We start from the raw sequence: 19,983 nt of genomic DNA, 5'->3' as shown, positions 1-19,983 counted from the left end.
TTGTCAATGATTTAATAACGAACATGAATTATATTTCATTTAAAACATATTTACAGGACATTCATCGATTCACAAATAATAGTATCACACATACTACATTGGTGTTCATCCAAGATACTTAACTTGGATCACAGTGCTAATCATATCAATACCCTTCATTCAATGACAAAAAACGTGGGGACAAATATACAAAATTCAGTGAGGTGTAGTTAATTACACAGCTTTGACAGTGTGAGTGTTGGACACTGGGACAAAGAGTCAACACTACTGTGCTAAGGCCTGAAGGCCTAAGGCCCGAAGTTACTGTGTAGGCAACCCTAAGGTCACTGAGTCAGGTGCTACTGCAGCAGGCACTTCAGTGACCAGTAGACCTTCTCCGGCAGGGGCAGGTGTCTCTGTGAACTCTGGACTGGGTAGTACCGGCAGAGCCAGTCTTATACCATTGTCAGCCGGAAGAGCCCTGGACCCATGGCCATCAGGGCTGCTACCCGAGCTCATTCTTTGACCCTCGATCGTGTGACCACTCTGTTGATTTCGGCATCAGTTCTATCATTTCCCAACAGTCTGTCGCAATGGCATCTTTGACAGCGATTCAGAGTTGAGAGGTCCCCCACCCCCTCCAACTGAACTCCATGATAGCTAGTGAACATCAGGTGAGACCATCGAATCCCCTGACTAGTATGGGAGGACAAGGGATGATCTGGTCCTCTCACACCCATTGTTGTCAGACAGCGGTGATACTCGAAGCAGTATCACAACGTGCTGGGGCTTTGCTCCAGTTAATGAACACATGGTCCACAAACATCAAACAGAAACCGGGGCCTTGTGGGAGACCCATTACCTTTCCTGCTAAGGGACTTAAGGAAATCAGGGTGAATTTGGCCAACCCCAGGCCGAGTGGAAATTCATCACCTAAGATGCTGATGTTGACTATCTCCACTTAATCTTCCCCCAAGAGTGTAGAGCTAACTATGGCTGGCTTGGGCCTACCCTTGCAGGTAGGATCTTCCATCCTATGTTTCAGATTTCCGCAGGTAAAACAGTCTTGAGGGGATGTAAGTGAAGGCGCCCAAATTCTAGGGATGCCTTCACTTCTCATTTCTGTCAGAGTGGGCGATGTAGGTGCCAGGGTTCTCCCCTCTGACTTTTGGGGCGCTTTCTTGGCAAGAGGGTGCACACCTTTTTCCTTATCATCTTCAGGTTTATGTTTCTCGATCCCCTTGTCATCTGGTTTGGATGCAATAACCACAGCCTTTTTCTGGGCGTGAGTAGACACAAACCAATCAGCCACCTTTGCAAGATTCTGAGGGTCCATGATAGTCTTGTCCACTAAGCGCTGGTGTATCTCCATCTCGCATTGTTTAAGCATACTGTAAGTGTGCAAAGGGAAGGCTAAGACCCACAAGTGGCATATCTTTGGCTATAACATGTTATTAACCAATAAAAGGGTTGGAAAAATGCCTCTCTATACCTAAATAATAGGAGCGGTTTCCCTGCCTCAAAGGAAACTACAGAGTACGTCAGGATGTCAAAACAAAATGTCTGTTACCGTTGTGTCCCAAAACCCTACTTCCGTCCCTGAGACTAATAACCTAAATCAACTGTGTTGGGTTGGTTTCTTACAATGTTAAGTGTTCATGATAACTCTTGCAAAATAGATAACAGAAAAGTTCCCAATGTCTTGGGTGGTCCAAAAGCCAAAAGAAATGTGTAAAAGGTCCCAGGTTTCTAGGGGTTTGCTCCTTTCCCCTGGATTCCTTCTGGTTCTACTTTCCTTTTCTTTGGGTCCTACAGACCCTGTATCTTCTCAATTAAATGTCACTGCATTTTATATCTTCATGATTGGTCACAATACCTGCTTTGTGTATTTCTCTACCAAGCATGGGATTCTCATCAAAACAGTCTCTCTTATCTTCAGGGACCTCAACCCTCTTGTGCTCAAACTCTCTTCTGGGTGTAAGTCCGAGACTCGCAAAGGTTGAACATAATATATTGGTTCACACTCCTGCCAAATATATGTCCAGCTTGCTTTACTCTCCTGACAAGCGTTGGTCTCTCGTGGACTGTCTTTATATCTCTCAGGGGCCAAGACCCTCTTATTCTTTGGCTTTCATATGGGTGTGGGTCCCCAGACTCACACTGTGCTCATACAATAGCTCGGTTTACTCTTCTGTTAAGCATGTGCTCCTTTCTGTGGCGTATTGTCTTTATTCAGGGTCCAGACACCCTTTCTCTCTTATTCTTGTATGGGTGCAGGTCCCAGAATCGCAGTATGCTGTTGCAATATCCTAGTTTCCTCTCCTGCCAAGCATATGCTCCCTTCTGCACTTTCCTGTTGTCATTATTCCTGCCCCTCATGTCCCCAGCCCTCCAAGATGTCAGGCTGGAGCCAGGCCACGATCACCTACATGGCCCTCAAGGGCCTCTCCATCCCTCCAAAGACCCACTTGGAATCAGACTTGGCGCTTGTGGCACCAGACTCACTTCTTTCCTATAGGATAACATTGGGGATTGGACTTGTAGCGCATTGATGGGGACAAGATTGATGCCCCCACATATTTCGGTTCCCAGAACTGCATGTGCAGTCTAGTCTTTTGGGTGCGGTTCAGCCCAGAGACACCTGGGATACCCAGAGACTATTTAAGCCACGCCCAGGCTGAGAAACATGCTTTGTGTTTTCTGCACCTGCAGCGTGACACTCACTGTGTTCGGATCGGTCTCCAGTAGGCCTGAATCTTTCTTCTGCGCTCAGCTCCTGCAAGAACAAGAACACCGTTAGGAACAGCCTTACCTTGCGGCACTTCTGCCCATCATTCATCGCTCCTTCTGTTCTGCGGGATCTTCAGCGGTGTCATTCCCATCCCGGCACGCCACTTCCTAAGGAAAAGGGAAAAGAACAGAAAAAAAGGCATTAGTAAGCATTCAGCAAATCTTCGCTTATTTTTTTTAAAGACTGTACGAGCTTCAAACGCTTACCTGAATCCCAGCCCCTCTGGGGGAACTCTGTCTCCGGAACTTCTCATCCATCTGCAAGAGGGAAACGACACTCCAGGTTAGCGTGGAAACATCTAGAGGCGCTGCATACCGCGCTTACTCACCGCATTTCTTCTTCATAACCGGCATCCACGCTGAAAACGTCGCGGCACTTAAAAGACACAGAAAAAGGACTCATTTCAATACAAATACGAAAGGGTTGCATCGCGCATTGCGCTCTCACTCACCTTCAGCGCTACTCATCTCAGCAGCACGTCACCATCCCCGGACGCCGGCCATCATCTAAGGAAGGAAAGGAACGAAGTTAGAGAACTGTTCAAAAGACTCATTATACTTACCTGTCAGACTCTTGCCAGTGAAGTAACTAGGCATCAACGACCCCGCATCAATCAATGCGCCCCTGCACTGAAAGCAGGATGGGGAGCACACTTTTCAAGAAAACAAGGCCCAGTCTCCAGTCGAGAAGACTCCAGGGAAGGGTTTGAGGTCGTAAGAGGTCAGAACAGGCTGAGTGACGTCCCTGTGGATACCAGGTGAGCGTTAAACCCGTCTTCTCTCAGGGTCTCATACCCTCTCCGTTTCTTGTCTTCATATAGGTGCGGGTCCCAGACTTGTGCTGTATCGGTGCAATAGCTTGGTTTCTCCTGCAAAGCATATTCCCCCTTCTGCACTCTTTTGGCTTCTCCCAGGGTCCTAGAACCTCTCACTCTATTACTCCGTTTGTTCCTGAACACCTCCCTGACTCTCGGCACCTTCAGCTCTGCCTGCATATACATGTTTCACTGGTGTGCGTCATCCGGGCAGCAGTGCTTTCTTCTAGGCTCCAGTTGCGTTTGGTTGCTTGCTTTGGTCGACTGTGTTGTTGGGTGTTCTGACCCACGTTTGGACTATAATGCTACAACATTTGGTGCTGTGGGCTTAGGAAATCCAAGATGGCCGAAAAAGCCCACATGTGCGCCAGAATCTATGAAAACCGCGCAGTTTGTGCGCACACCAAAATGGTCGCCTGACTTGCCACCCCCCGGTGCGGGTGTGCTGGGTCAGAAGAGCCATGAGTGAAATGGGGTGCCAAAAAGAAAAACAGCAGTGCCTGTTCGCTAGAAAGCACTTTAAAAATCACCCTTTGTTTCTCTGAAGGCAAGCTCAGAATGCCCATTTCAAACATTGCAGAATATCCAACAATCTCACTGAACACCAGCAGACATTTGACAGAATAAAGTCTTGTGGGCATACAAAATCTGGAAAGAGGATGAGCCTAAAATAATGTTCATAGCAAAACTGGCTGAGCTGTGGATTTCAGCAGTTTAAGTAAATTTGGACTGAAAGACACTAAAAATCTAAATGTTTAAAAGAAATGACTGACCTACTTTTGAGTGTCACATAGGTTACAATTGTTTAAATGTCATAGTTTTAAACTTAGAATCAGCATTCTAGCTGCATGCGTAAAAATTGGAAGTTTGATTTGGACAGGAAAACTGGCAGCCAAAGAGACATTTAGCTGAGGCCTGGCTTAAAAAGAGAGGGAATTTTGCCCACCAGCTACCCCCGACAGGAGTTGAGACTTGCACAACAGCTGTGTTCCCAGGCCTAGCTGCCTTTTGCTGTTCCCACCAAAAGGGATATGACACATCTCTGATTGAATTACCTGGGCTCTGCAGGAAATTGAACAAAGCCCTGTCCTGACTCAGGCAAATGTTTTATTGGGGGGTCGTAAAAGTGGCTTCCTCCTGGAAGGAAAGGGGAGGAGCACTGCCTGTGAGAGCACTTCCTGGCTTGGAAGAACTGGAAAAACCAGAAATTCAACCTTGTTCTGGGGGGAAACCACACCCCTTTGGGGCCAGAACATAAATCTAAAAAGATGGACCATTCATAGAGAGGACTTGTGAAAATATTATAAGTGATATCATTATTCTTGTGATTTTTCTGTGCACATTTGAAGACGTGTTAGGACCCGGTGGTGTGTTCAGGGGGGTTTTTAGCGGAAAAGAGGATATTACTCTAAATGTATGTATGTTAAAAATCTGACACTCCACCACCTAATGCCCACATGCTTTGAGAACATTTGTGTAAATGCGGGGACAAATCCAATATTGGTAACCCGACCAAAAAGTGAAATATGTTGCCATTTTTTAACCCAAGCTCCTAGAAACGACAGAATTGGAACAGGGGCTACCATCAGTAAATGCATGATGTGTGTATGCAATGCCAAACAACTGTCTATCGGGGAAGTATGTATTTGGATCAGATATAGATTTGGGTGTAAAGTTGACAGGGGTGGGTTCTCTGTATCATAAACAGACCTCATCATGATGACACTTCATTTCATTCCCCCAATCAAGGGGAAGAGGAGGAAGTGGCCAAAGACAAGTGGAGAGGGGTAGGGCCTAGAAAGCTAGCCTCTCCACCCACTTTCAAAACACATAAAAGCAGACAGTCAGGACAGATAGAGACATTCTATTCCATCTGCTGAGGGATGCTCTGCCGGGAAAATCCATACTTTACCTCCATCAACCTCCAGAGAGCCAACACAGAGACTTCAATCTATCCACCTTCAGAGGCCAAGACTTTACTTCAGAATTTGTAGCAGAGAGGTCAACTACAAGCTAAATCCCTCTTTAGCAGGCCTCAAATCATTGCAACTATTCACAGCCAGGCGAGCTGTTTGAATTCTTTGCAAGAACTCTTGCCATTTGCCAGAAAGCAGTGTTGTATCCAGAGAGAGACCAGCTGAACCGGAGACCGCTATATCCGGACCCACAGACCTGATCAGAACCAGAGACCCAGACCAGACCAGCAGAGTAGAGCTGACCCAAACGCTGTGTGCAGAGGCCGTCCATGGCGAGTGAAGAAAACCCGCTGACCAGATCGTGACGAGGCCCAGTCCTTCTAAAAATTAGGAGTGAGTATCCGCCAGAACTGTGCAGAACCAATCTCTTAGTTAAAATAATATAATTCAATCTATTTTAAACTAACCAGAACTGCCTCCTAACTGTCACCTGTCATTTGCAAAGCTGTCACTTGTCAGTTGTTTTAAATCCGAAAATCTACCTTTACAAAATCGTTCATAACTCCGGAACCGTTTGGGTTAGGAACAGAATTTTACTTTCATCTGGAAGCTGAGATCCTAGGCTGTCCTAGAACCCCAAAACGATATTGCTACTCCTTGTAGTTCCTCTGTAATCGCGCCCGGCGCACTCGGAAAAATCTGCCGTGATTTGACATTTTGCCGCGAATTGAAAGGTTAGCTCACGTGTAAAATCTGCAGATGCTTGCCTTCCGTTGCAAAAATTTGTTTGCCTCTTAAGAACCATCCCTGAATCCTTGCTAGAGTGAGCCTGAACTCATATTAACTAGATACCACTCACCCTGAACCTCCTGAAGGGAATTAAAAGCATTTTCAGCATATTTCTCACTGCATTGTCACCATATTCAAAGCATTTTGCCTGTGTTTCAAAACTCCTATCTGTTGTATAAGCTGCTGGGGGGGGAATTGAACTGAATTCTATTTGATTGCATTCCTAAAAACTGTGTGCTCTCATCTTCATCTCCTTACATTGCATAAAAGGGGGGGTGAATTGTCCAAGAAAGTGATTACATTGTCTTTTGCTGAAACCCTATCAAGTTTTTTTTCTGTACTGCATTTTCATTCCACCTTGCATCCATTTGAAACCATAAAAGTATTGTTGCTATCTTATCCATCCTATAACCACTCATCATTGATTATAAAGAAGTGTGCTAGTGCCAGACTATCCATTATTGATTACTGCTCAGATTAAGGTTGATATTCAATTATTAATTTATTATAAAGTGTGATATATATATATATTGTTTAAATTCTCAAATAAACCTTTTAACTTGCAAAACAGAACTACTTCTTGGCTCAGTGTGGTCAAGGGGATTCCAAGAGAGGGGTGTTATATAGGGGTAGTCATCCAGAACTCATGAACTGGACAAAAAGATATATCAATAAGGGTTTCCATTCAGTATCCCAGACTAAGCATTGATTTAACTGTAGTGCTGGATTGAATCCTCTTACAGTGTCCACACCAAACAGTTTCTCTTAGGTTTCTCATTGGCGACCACTCTGCCAGTCCCTACTAGCTTTTCGGGGCGGGGCGTTGCTTCCCGGCGGGTTCTGAGGTTTTGTGAAGCCCGGGGGTTCGTTCGGGGCAGGTACAAAGAGATCCTCCTCTGTTGCCTGCGTTCATGCTCCCGCTCCTCTCGATGCAAAGCGTCTCCGGGTTCGGTTCTCAGTATGCCGGGCCGCTTTCTGTCCAGCTTCCTCGCTCGAGGAATTCTATATCCATCTTGTTTTCCCCTCTACAATTTTATATTTCTTTGGACTTACAATAACAGATATTAACACTTCCTGGAGAAAGTGAGGGAGAACTTGATTTGGGGAAGGAAGGAGTGTCAACTAAGGCAGTGGGATACCTCGTTCTCTTGAAATGGTCGTCCCTAATCCAGAAGGGGCTTCCTCTCCCATGTGACCCTCTATCACAGCCAACCTCCAAGTTACCCTCTTCCTCTTCTAACTCCAACCCTCCAACCTCCTCCTCACCTGTGGCGTTGGTTACCTCGGGCTGTTCAAGTCTCTTCTTCCACCAAGCTGTTTTTTTTGTCAGAGGATAGGGCCTACCCTGGGAGGAAGCCACCCTGACCTGGTACAAAGAGGTCTAGTGGGGACCTCTCTGCCGGAGCAAGCCAATTGGGGGAAAAAGCCTGATGGCATAAAAAAACCCCTATTCAAGCTTGTGTATGTAGGTCCAATTAGTAGGGATGTGGCAAGTATGAAGGTCCAGTGCGTAGGGATGAGCCAAGTTTGAAGGTCCAGTGCGCTGGTAAGTGCCAAGTAATAAAGGAGGCACGAGGGAGTACAGAAACGTGGAAAAAATACTAAAGAGGGAAAAGGAAACTACAGGTACTGGAAAACTACACAGAGGAAGGGGCAGGAAAGGAGAGAAAGTCGGGAGTGCGAATGAGGGAAAAAAACTTCAGGAAAACAAAAAAAGAAACAGGGACAAAACAGGATAGGAAGGCAGGCGGAGGAAAACGAAGAAAACACGGGACTGAGAAAACTGCAAGCGTCTCACCCGGAGCCTGACGCGAAAGGGTTGCAACGCGCAGACTTCCGGGTGAGACAGAAAGAAAAAGGCGTAACATGGCGGACGCCGCGGAAACAACTAGACTGCTGCTCAAGGTGCGCGGTGGGACGTGATGGGTGGCTAATGGCAGCCCAGTCTCCACCGCGACCAAATTCCCCACCGTTGGCGGCGCATGACATCCTCTCCCAATTCACCATCCCAGGGGGACTATTGTTCGGTGGACACAACACCCGAGCCCGATCGGAAAGGCCTCCCCCTAGGGGAGAAGAGACGGCATCTTCAGATTGGTCACCATACTCTCCCATACAATCAGACTAAACATACCTATATATGTTTCAACTTTGTTACCTGTGACTCAACCACTTAGATATTTCAGGGATCGATGCATAAATGCCTCAAATGTTCGACTCCCCTTCCTGGTGAACTCTCTTAAGTTGTGGAGGTACGGTTCTGGGGTCTTGCAGAACTTTCGGGGTACACCCAGTCTTCATCTTGGAATAGATAGGTCTCTCCTCTGGAGCTAACTGAATAATAACATCAGTTCCAACCGTCGGTAGACGGTTCATCGGGGTTGCCCCCGCCACCTCCTGTTCCACCTCATGCAGGCGAAAAGCGAACTTCAGCGTTTTATTTAATTTTTCTTTTTCATTGAGCATTTGTATGGCACCTATACATCAAAGTTTTTCCAGGCACCACAAGACAATGGCTGTATAGGGGAGAAAATAACAGTAAAGGCCCTACTAGGCCTTGTGACATTTGGATCATACAAGTGCATTAACAGGAAGTGCAGGGAGAGGGGAAGAGGGATAAGTGCAAGGGCTGCAATGGGCTTGGCAAGTGCTAAGGGAGGACCTGGAGGGCAAGCGCTCAGGCAAGGGGATAGGGGTCAGTTAGTGGGACGGAGGGGAAATGGACCAGACTCCGTAGGCTGGTCGGGGAAGGGTGCCCAAAGGCAAGTGCTGGTAGGGGTAAGGGGGGGATTGGCCAAAGGAGGACCTGCCCCGGAAGGCTCATGAGGTATACAGGTCACCAGACATAGAGGTAGGGGGACCTAGCAGGGGAGGGGGATGGGGAAGGAGGATTAGAAAAGGAAAGTCTTGAGAAGCTTCCGGAATTTATGAAGATACGGCTTAAGATGGAGAGGGTCAGGATGACCATTCCAGAGGGAGGCTCCTGCCGAAGAAAGAGATCTACCCCCACTACCTGCTTAGAGAAGCGTCTGACATTCAGAGAGTTATAGCTAGAAGACCGAAGACTTCTAGCAGGTAGGTATTTAGGGAGAGAGAGTTGGATGTAGTGTGGTCCCAGGCCCCAGAAAGCTTTGTGGATGATGCAGAGGGTCTTGAATTTGATCCTTGCAACCACAGGGAGCCAGTGGTGAGATTTAGGGCTGGAGAGATGCAGTCCCTGGGCTTGAGGCCAAGGATAAGTCTTGCAGTCCTATTCTGGAATAGTTGAAGAGGGCAGAGGGAGGAAAGAGGCAGATTGAGGAAGAGGCTGTTGCAGTAGTCAAGCCTAGAGAGAACAAGAGTTCTGGAGACATTGGGTTTCTGGGGGTAGGTGAGGAGAAGAGTGAATGCCTCTGAGGAGGTGAAGCTGAAAGATTTCTTGACAAGGTCAGCGATGTGAGGTGAGAAGGAGAGAGAAGAGACACCCAGATTGTTTTCCTCACAAGAGGGTGGGGGTAAGGGGCTCAATTCCGAACCAGTCGTAAATACCATTCCCCTCCTCATACGGTTGGACTAAGTCCTTGGGGGAGATGGCTCGTAGGCTTTACTTGCGAGACACCGCTGGAGACACTGCCTTCTCAACTCGAGATTTCAGTGGCATCCTTTTGCCCCTTAAGCTCCATCTTGTGCAGCATCACAAAGTCCCTTTGTTTCTTCTCGGTTAGGGACTCGGCAGCCTTCTGTTTCTGTTCCTCCAGGGCTTTTCTCCTCTCTCCCAAGGGGTACAGCCTGTCGGGCTTGAGCACAGCAAGATGCCCGGCAGGTCAGACGAAGCGTGGGAATCCATGGATGAGTGCAACTTACGGGAGGCTTGTGAGCTGTGGAAGACCACTGTGTCCGCCCAGTGGGAAGAACGCCGAGATGTGCTATTGCTGTCGGTCTCCCCAGCGATTTCCACACCCCAAGGTGTGTGGACAATAGGGCTACGGGATTCATCCCCTGCTGGTCACCGGACAGTCATCCATCCCCCTATGTTCCTCAAAAGCTTGGAGGGTTTTCAGTAATTGTGCTTTCTTAACCTTACCGCCATGAGGGTGACCTCTATCTTGACAGAGGTTGCACAAGACACTTGCTGTCAAGGTCTGCACCATGCTCAAGTTGAGTTCCATGGCCGTAAAAATACCTCAGCAGTAAAAATCAACATTAACTATGCACACTTATTTTGGCTGACTGAGCTGTAGGCACAGTCTTTTTCAAATCCCACCACTATCACCAGTGTGACCAATTGGATTCTGCTCCCAACATTTAATCTGATCAGAGAGGCGATGTCGGAAGTGGCCGGTTGCTTGACTGAGTGACTGAACGACTCCCAGTTCCTCTTGGTGCGGCTTGACACGTGCCTCAGAAATGTTGCTAGGTCCTTTCCTCTAGTCTGCAGGAGGATTGGTGCAACACACAGGTGCGCAGAGTTCCTTGTGCTGCTCAGCACAACATCTACTACCCCTTCAGGGGCTACTGCTGCACATTCTTGCTTTTTCTCTGCTGGCCGAGAGTGACCGCGACTCTGAGAACTCATGAGAGCTGGTGAGTAAACCGGCGAGCCAACTTGAAGTGCAAATTGAGAGCTGTACTGAATTTCAGAGACTTCCATGTTCCTGCGCTCACAGAGAGTGGTGGGGGACACTGCAATTGTGGCCGTGCCCTGTTCCCAGTGGGTCCGTCTGCAGAGAGAGCAGTGAGTGCAACTGCACCCTGTACTTCTCCCTGCATTCATAAACCCAGGAGCTGCAGTGTGTTTTTGAGCCTCTGGAGTGAATCAGCTCTAATTATTTGTGATAAAGTGGAGGGAGCTTCCTCCAAACCTGCCTTACTAGCGGCAGAGTTTTTGTGGTGCCGGGTACAAGGTCATTGAGGAGACCTGAGTCTGCTGGTACCTGAAAGAAGGTGTATCTTCACTGTCAGTGAGAAAATCTTCATTGAGGTAAACGCAAATACTTTTGGGTTTGGCAATAGATGTTTGCATCACCCCACTTCTAAATCAGTGATACTGTCAAGACCGGCCAATTGGACTCTGCAAGGAAGAGCAGTTTGTGTAAAGGCCGGGGATTGTTTTAAATAAAGCTGAAGTGCAAAGGCTGCAAGTGAAGGCGGCAAGTGACATTATGCTTAAATCCAACCCCCACACCTATGGTATGGGCAGCGCAGTGCAGCGTAAGGGGAAACATCTCAGATATCTGGCTGCAGGTAAGCAGGAGTTGGGTGCCCTCCCCCCTTGCCCTAAGGAAGACAAAAAGGACCCTACGGAGTCGCAGGGCACAACGCAACAAAACAATCACCATTTTCAAGGGAACAGCACGTACTGAGACTAGTGAAGGCCGAACACAGATGCCAGCCACCACTGATCAAGTGGTAGTGGATACACTGGATCCTGTTACTTCAGTGATAGACCAATCACCCGATTTTTCAAATATAGACAACAATGGTTCCTTATTGATTCACTGTCTGAACATCCACCGCAAATCTTTGGGCCACGAAAAACTCAACTATAACAATTCAATTGGTTTACCACTTTCTAATACGCCGGACCTGGAAGCTTTGCTCACCACTTCCGAAATGTCTTCGAGTGATGAGGACTCGGATGATGAAGCCCTTTCTGTTGAATCGGAAACCCAGGAAAGTCAACTGCAGCCAAATATGCAACTTTGGTAAAGACCAGTAAACTTAACAACCTGGAGTCTAAAATGGAGGCCTTTTCCAAATTTGTGCCAGAATAGCTGAAGATCAAAGGGTTGTTAGAAAAGTTATGGGAAAAGTCCTTGAGGCACTAGAAGCGCCCCAAGGGTGGGAAATAAAACCAAAAGGTATTAGCCAAAATATGCAAAGGTCAATCACCCAGTGAATACGGTCAAATCTCTTCACATGAATTCAAAAACCGTAACATCAATGCCCAACATCATCTCCATTGCATCAGGGGAGGTGGGCACCTCCAGTCCAATATCGGGACAATTGGTTCCAAAACCAAGGTCATCGAATATCGTGCACCAAGCTCATGCGCAGGCAGACTTTCTTAGAGTATGTGTTGCCTCGGGAGGATAGCTCAGGGGCAACGCGTTCGCCTTGGAAGCAAGATGAAGAGTAGCAACACAAGTTCGATCCCCGGGTCCGCGCTTAGAAACCTATGGGTATTAAGCACGTTATAAATAAACAATTATAATTACAACATGTGTTCTCGGCCTTGTGCACTGAGCAGTCAATGATGAGCTCACCGCCCTGAAGTTTATCGATCAGATAGAAGCCAAGGGGAAGTTGGGGAAAAATAAACCTAGTGTCTCGAAAGCAAAAAAAATGAAGGCTCGTTCAAGGGGCTAGGCTTGGCATTCTTCCCTTTTGGAATTCGACCTGGAAATAGTTTTTGTTGGTTCTAGGGTTCCAGTGATAACTTGGTGAAACGGTACATATAAAAAATGTATTGATTTTATTTTTGCCAACTCTTTGATTCATAAGTTCTCTCCAATTTTGTTAGTGGGTGCTATTGACCTAATTGATCATGCCGTACTTATCATCGAATGTCAGTCAACAGTCATGAAACACAGTACATTCCTGAGTGTAAATCCTATGGTTAACTCTAAGGGTAACAGACTTTAATGGTCTACCATTAACATCAGTTATCTCAATTCTACACTCAGATCTTGTATGAAGACCTCAGTAGACCTCCTTTGCAATGTTCCCTCTTATAATTTTTCTCTATGTGCAGAAGTGGTTGGCTTTCGTGCGCACATTATTTACCATGTGCGCAACTGACTAATGAGGTAAGCCTTTTTATGACCATGCACTAGAATTTAGGTGTTAAGCAATGTATAAATAAAATACAAATAGTGAGCTATCTTCTCCGATGAGCGTTTGGAGGAGAATTTTCCCCACACACCTCTGCAATTATTTACAAATCAGTGTGCAAAGTAAATCTTACTGCACATTTTTCCAAAGATAGAAGCAACATTTTTTTAGATGTGATTATAAAGAGAGTTAATTATCCAGTCCACAATTTCAATATCTGCCACAGTACCTAGTAAAAATACAATGTGCATGCACTAAAAAATTGTATGCTCAGCATAAACAATTTTAGTTGAGGCTATTTGTTGTCACTGCTCAGAGACAATGCATAATGTGTTTAATGCCATTGGAAAATAAACATGTGTCTATTATAACAAAAACATTCTTTTCACAACTGATGTGGCTGGCAAACATTTCACACATGAAACAATGGTAGCTAAAAGGAGTGTGCCAGAAAACATCCCAATAACAGTTCATGTTCACTTAAATGAAGTAATTCATGCTCCAGGAGAACATGTCTCTCATACTAAATGCCTGGATGATAATTGCATCAGAATACCTAAGCCACAGATGATGATAATCAAAATTCCTGTGCAATTGCTTACCATCAACATTATTGTCCGGTGAACGGAGCAGTGACAACACTTATTCAGAACCAGCTCTGCAGATAGGAGGCATACATATCACCCAGTTGTACTCCCTAAAATATAGGAACATTTGCCAAACAAAAAAATAGGGTATACAAATATTTTCTTAATTTTTTTTATTGTTTATTGGTTAAAAACATATTCAAAATTAACAATACAATCAATAACAACAAATACATTAACAATTCATGAATATCATCACAAAGATGAAACCAACATACATTAAATTACACATTTTCCTTCAAAGAAGTTTTTTTTTACCAATAATTCATAACATTTAAAATTCCCCAATCAGTCATAGAATACACTTGTTAGGAAATCCCAGCGTTCATACTGGAAGATATGGAAATTACATCATCCTCGCTACCTTCAACAGAAACCAAGATGGCGGCTATTTGGTTCCGTTTTTCCTAATGCCCCGGGCAGGTCTAGCTTATTCCAAGATGGCGACCTCCTCAAGCCAAACGCTATATCGGTCTCGTTGAGACCCAGGTAGGTGCGTCGCTACTCGCTCCACTCCCGTGCAGCATCATAGCAGCTCACGCTCCTACCTTTCGATCATTTGCCTTTCTGACTATGGTCTTCCTTCCCCCTTTCTCCTCGCTAATTCCACTTTCCTTTCCCTTCCCGTGGCGGTATCCATTGCCGCTTCCTCCCCTCTCCTTCCTAATTGTGCTTCAGCTTCGCTGTGCCTCCTTGTTCCTACTCCTTGCTCAGGGTGTCGTCTCGCCCCGTTGAGCGTCCTGTTACCTTTCCTTGCTCTCGGATTCCATCTAGAAGACAAGAAGATTGTCCTGTTCCGGACATTCCTTCACGAGACTCGGCTTCACGGAGCCGGATTCCCTTTCTACTGCAGCTGGACAATTCGGCCAACATTTCTAAGGACTCATCACCAGACCTGCACGTATTCTGGTATCCAAGCACATCGGGTTTTATTCCCCGGAGGGTTTCCCGAGGGTGTCGCCCACGAGGCGCTTAGAGCCCATTTATCCTGGTCTCTTCAGCGCCTTCTGGGAGGCATACCACAAACTTCGATACTACAGAAACGAACTCCGAAGGGACCAGTTCTGTGAGTACTATCTTTGTTTATATTGAGAGCCTAAGAACACTTCTAAAACCCTTAATGATTTAATTTAATTTCAAAATGTTAAAATAAATTCACCACTGGTATAACAATTGATGCTCAATGACCGAGTACACATATTTCCCAAAATGACTCACAGTCAATACTAATACAAATATCATAAAACATCTTAAAGTGCAAATATCTCTGTGTCCTCAAGCTCAGGCACTCAACCAGTAGATGCTTAATCTACATTCTGCCCCAATCTCCTGTACAAGTTTGCATCTTAATAACACTTCTCCGGTTAAATACAGGTTCCAACGAAAGCATAGAAAAACCTTCCTAGTCCTAGCACAAGGAAAGATTTCTAAGTAATGGGCAATAATACCCCTCCACTTGTGTGCGCCCTGTAGATGACTCAGACTAATATAACCATTCAACAGTTGTACATTTAAGCACCAGTCCTGCATAGATCGTTTTACCCTAGTTGGATCATTCTCCACATCATCATTAGAAAGGCAATTAGCTCTCAGTATTAAAGTGCAATATTCAGCATATTCCACCAAAGTTGGAACCAGTCATTTCTCTATCATTTCAGCAATGTCACTATATAATGTATTATCTGGAGCTTGCAGAGATTTCCTATATAGTAGAATAATACGCTATTGACCTTTAACTTTCATGGAATTTAGGGTCAGCTCATGTCTTATCGCTGATATTGTGACAGCGTTCGGGACACCAAGCTCCCTATCCCAAATGATACTTTCCAACACCAGTGCCTTATTGTTCCACAACTCAATGCCGTATACTAGCTTAAGGCCTACTTTCCCCTCAAGAATTTAATTAGTGGTATAAAGAAAAATGTACAATCACGATTCTTAATACGTTTCATCTGTGGAATGAGAGCCTCTACTTTCACTCTCAAACAACCGATGATGTGTGCTTTGTCAGTGGAAACAGTAATGGGAAACCCCAAGTAAACCAAAAATGAACCCTACTCAAAGTTGAGCAAATCAAAGACCAACGTAGTATTGCTTTCCTTTTCTTCTTCATCAAAGACAGAATCTTAGTTTTCCTAGGTTAATCTTTAAGCAATTTTTCCTAGCGAAGACAACCAATAGTCATTGCAACCCTTTACCTGAAGAATCTAGCATTTAAATGTCATTAGCGTACACCAACCAACATACCATCAGAGTCCCAATTTTAGGGTTAACAAATGCTGAGGATTCTAACGACCTGCCGGCATCAGATACACTTTGAAAATTGAAAAGGCAGGGGGTCAAAAAGCACCCCTGCCTAAATCCATTATATGTAGCCATTTTTTGTGATAATGTACCCTTCTGGTATAGCGTGACCCTCACATTTCAACCTTAATGCAGTTTGACAATCAGTTTTAGCAAACCTGCAGGGATTCCCCAATTCGCAAATTTTCCCAATAGTCTCATAGTCTCAATTTCGATACAGTATTGAAAGTGTATGACAAATCTATGGTTTCCAGATGTATTTCATCATATTTTATTTTTGCCACAAGGTTCTGATAACATCCCAAAACAAACCCATTCATGTTTGTTCCATGGAACCCTATTTTTAGTTATCAGGCCTTTACCATATGCCCAGAATTCCAAATGATTCAAATTCAAATTCGCAAATACTTTGCTATCTGAATCGAGAATTGAGATGGGTCAGTAATTTTTGGGGTCGGATCTACAGCCATTCTTATATATTGGGATTATGTAGGCTGTCTGCAAGGAGGTTGGAAAAATGGCAGCCTTCAGAATATAATCACAAACATTTAAAATTCCTGCCCATTCTCTAGGTGCACCCTTAAACAACTAAAGGACCCAGTGCTCTCGAGTTACTGGCTCCCATAACAACCTTGCACATATCATCTATGTTATAAGCAATATAAATTTCTTCCAAATTACTACCCACAGTCGATGTAACTTGAAATGTACAGTGCCCATATCATTCTTGAAGGTGCTGTACCCAGTCCAATTCTGCGACTGTGTTATTAAGTTTCTTCCTACTTCCCTTATGCTGGTCATTCATCAATGACCAGAATAATCTAGAATCCTTCTGTTGCAGATGACCCAGCATTTCCTCCGCATCTGCTTGCAGCAACTGGGACTTGTGATTTTTCTCCCAATTTTGGTATTTTTGCTTGATCTTTTTGATTCTCCCCAAATTGGCTGAATTGGTGAACCCATTTTAGATCCGGATCTATAATATAAGAAGACGCACAGACACACACAGTTTACATTCTGGAAAGGGCACCGCTTTTGGGAACCACTAGCGCCCCAAGCGCAGCACTGTTTGGTTACTTGTTAAATTGGGGGGAGGGCTTTTTTACTGGCAAATCGGGGTTTGCCTATCAGGGGGAGCTGGGGAAAGGAAGGAAAGGGGAATGGGAGCGGATGAAGACGGGCGAAAGGGATGGAAGGGAAACACAGTTTTGGGAATGCACCGACCATGGTTCCACCGCCCGACGTCCGACACCACCACCACACAGCTGCCTTAACCCACAACGCTGCAGGCAATCAGGACCAAGGAGAAGACAACAAAAGGCAACGCAACTTAATAATCACCGAACACATAAGGAAAGCTCCGTCATAAAGACAAACACTAAAAGTCAGGTTCAATTTTACCTGCGGAGGCACAAGATAGATGTTGCCTTAATTCAGGAAACACACTTGCTCCCCAGTGCCGAGAACAGCTGGGCCCGGGACTGGGGCTGTCATAGGTACTTTTTCATCATACTCCTCTTACGCCAGAGGTGTGGCAATCTTAATTGACAAAAGAGTGATTTTCTGGCTTATAGCGACTGATAAAGACTCAAAAGGCAGATCACTCTTGGTTCGAGGGATCCTGGAAGGGGAAGAGATTATCATGGTGAACTCCTACGGCCCGAACACTGACAGCTCAAACAACTTTGGCTGGGTGATGACGCATCTGGTAAACGCAGGGAAAACCACGATCGTCTGGGGAGGAGCTTAAACACACCATTGGAGCCCCAAAAGGAAAAGTATCAAGCCGAAACGACCCCCCCTTCCAAAGCAAGTCTCCAGATTACTGAAATATGCAATGCTTACAACCTCATAGACATCTGGAGACACAACCCCTGGGAGATCCGCAAATACTCCTTCCACTTGTGGGTCCATAACACAAGCTTACGGCTCGACTACCTGCTCGTGTCAGCCCAAAGTCACGTCCAATGGGGCCATAGCCAAATCTTTCCTGTCACGGTCGAATGCAACTTATCAAACAACAAGAGGAGGAGCCTCTACTGGATGTTTAAAGCAGGAGCACTACAAAACCAAGTCTTCTCAGACGAGCTTCACGCAGAGTTAAAGTCATTTATCGAAATAAACCAGGGTTCTGTCCTGTCGGCTTGCACCCTTTGGGAAACCCTGAAGTGTTACATTAGGGGAATTTGCCTAGCAAAGGAGAATGGCATACTGAAGCAGATCAGGAAAGAACTACAAATTAGTGAATCCAGGCTGAAAGGGCTCGAGAATGATTACACAAAGTTCGAAGACCCCCAGCTGCATGCAGCTTTTAAAATAGAGCTTGAAAATTTCAGAGCCACATCTGTGAGGGAACTAATGTTCCTGACCAGAGGCCACAAAGTGCATCAATATGGGGAAGGCCAAAAACCCGGAGCCCTCCTGGCACGGCTGGTAGCAGCTGAGAGGAAGCCGACCCTGGTTGAAAGAATCCGAGACAAACAGGGAAAACTGGTTCATACGGAGGGAGACATCGCCGAAGCATTTCGCGTCTACTATCAAAAACTTTACACCACCAACTACTCCACTGACCCGATGGCCCTAGCTCAATACATCGACGAATTTGAACTATATTGGGTGAGAGCAGACCTGAGAGAACCACTCAACGCTCCCATCACCCTAGAAGGAGTCCATAGTGCAATTAAAGAGCTCCCTAACGCCAAAGCCCCAAGCCCCGATGGCCTGATAGGCAAATTCTACAAAACCTACGCGCACCTACTGGCCCCATTCCTGCTACAAATGTATGAAGAAGCGCTGATCACTGGAACATTACCACCTTCCCTCCGGAAAGCAAATGTCATCCTACTTCATAAACGAGGGAAACCCCAAGAAGATTGTGCGTCCTACAGACCAATTTCCCTAATAAACTTGGACAACAAAATACTGGTCAAGATTCTTACTACAAGACTTCTCCCCCTAATGCGTGGGTTGGTACTGGCCGATCAAGCGGGCTTCATACCCGGCCGTAACACCACTTTCGCATAAGAAGGATGTTTGGAGTCATGGAGGCACTCGACCCTGAGAGCCAAGCAACAGCAGTACTACTCAATGCTGAAAAAGCGTTTGACTCAATCAAATGGCCATTTCTTTTCACGGTCCTGGAGAGTATGGGCCTGGGCAGTTTCTTCCTTAAGCTGGTCGCCCTCCTGTATAAACAACCAGAATGCAACATCCTCCTGAGGAACACCAAGTTGGCTTCTATAGACCTACAAAGAGGGACGAAACAGGGATGTCCACTGTCCGCCGTTCTATTTGCACTAGTAATGGAACCTCTCGCCGCAAGTCTAAGAGCCCGTCATCTGGACAGGGGCCTGGCACTTGGCACCCATAAGCTGATAATTTCCCTATACGCAGACGATGTTGCCCTATTCATCAGTAACCAAGTGGAGAACTTGAACCCGAGAGATGTGATTAAATTTGGCAAATTCTCAGGCCAGAAAATCAATCACACGAAATCTGTTATATTTCCCCTAACAACGAATACCAAGTAGTTTACCGACGACTATGGATTTCACTGGCAACACTCAGGTCAGATACCTGGGCTTACTTTTGTCCAAATCTCATCAAGATATTATGCATGACAACTACTAAAATACGGCAGAAAAACTAAAGACCAAAATAAATAGATGGAAACTCCTCCCGCTCACGCTCTGGGGGTGAGTCTCTCTGGTCAAGATGATCATTCTTCCAAAACTCCTCTATCTCTTTGCAAATATTCCCCTGTTACTACTGCAACAATTCCTACAACGCATTTGTAGTCTGATATTGGACTTGCTCTGGGTGGGCAAGGAAGCAAGAGTGGCTTATACGACTCTCATTCAACTCGTGACCAAAGGTGGACTCACTCTCCCTGACATGAAGCGTTACTATTGGGCCGCCTAGGCCCAATTC

Source organism: Ambystoma mexicanum, chromosome 14, assembly GCF_040938575.1.
Source record: "Ambystoma mexicanum isolate Mex_15411 chromosome 14, UKY_AmexF1_1, whole genome shotgun sequence".
Lineage (NCBI taxonomy): Eukaryota > Metazoa > Chordata > Amphibia > Caudata > Ambystomatidae > Ambystoma > Ambystoma mexicanum.
The sequence above is the reverse complement of the archived record's forward strand: the minus strand, read 5'-3'. Positions refer to the sequence as shown.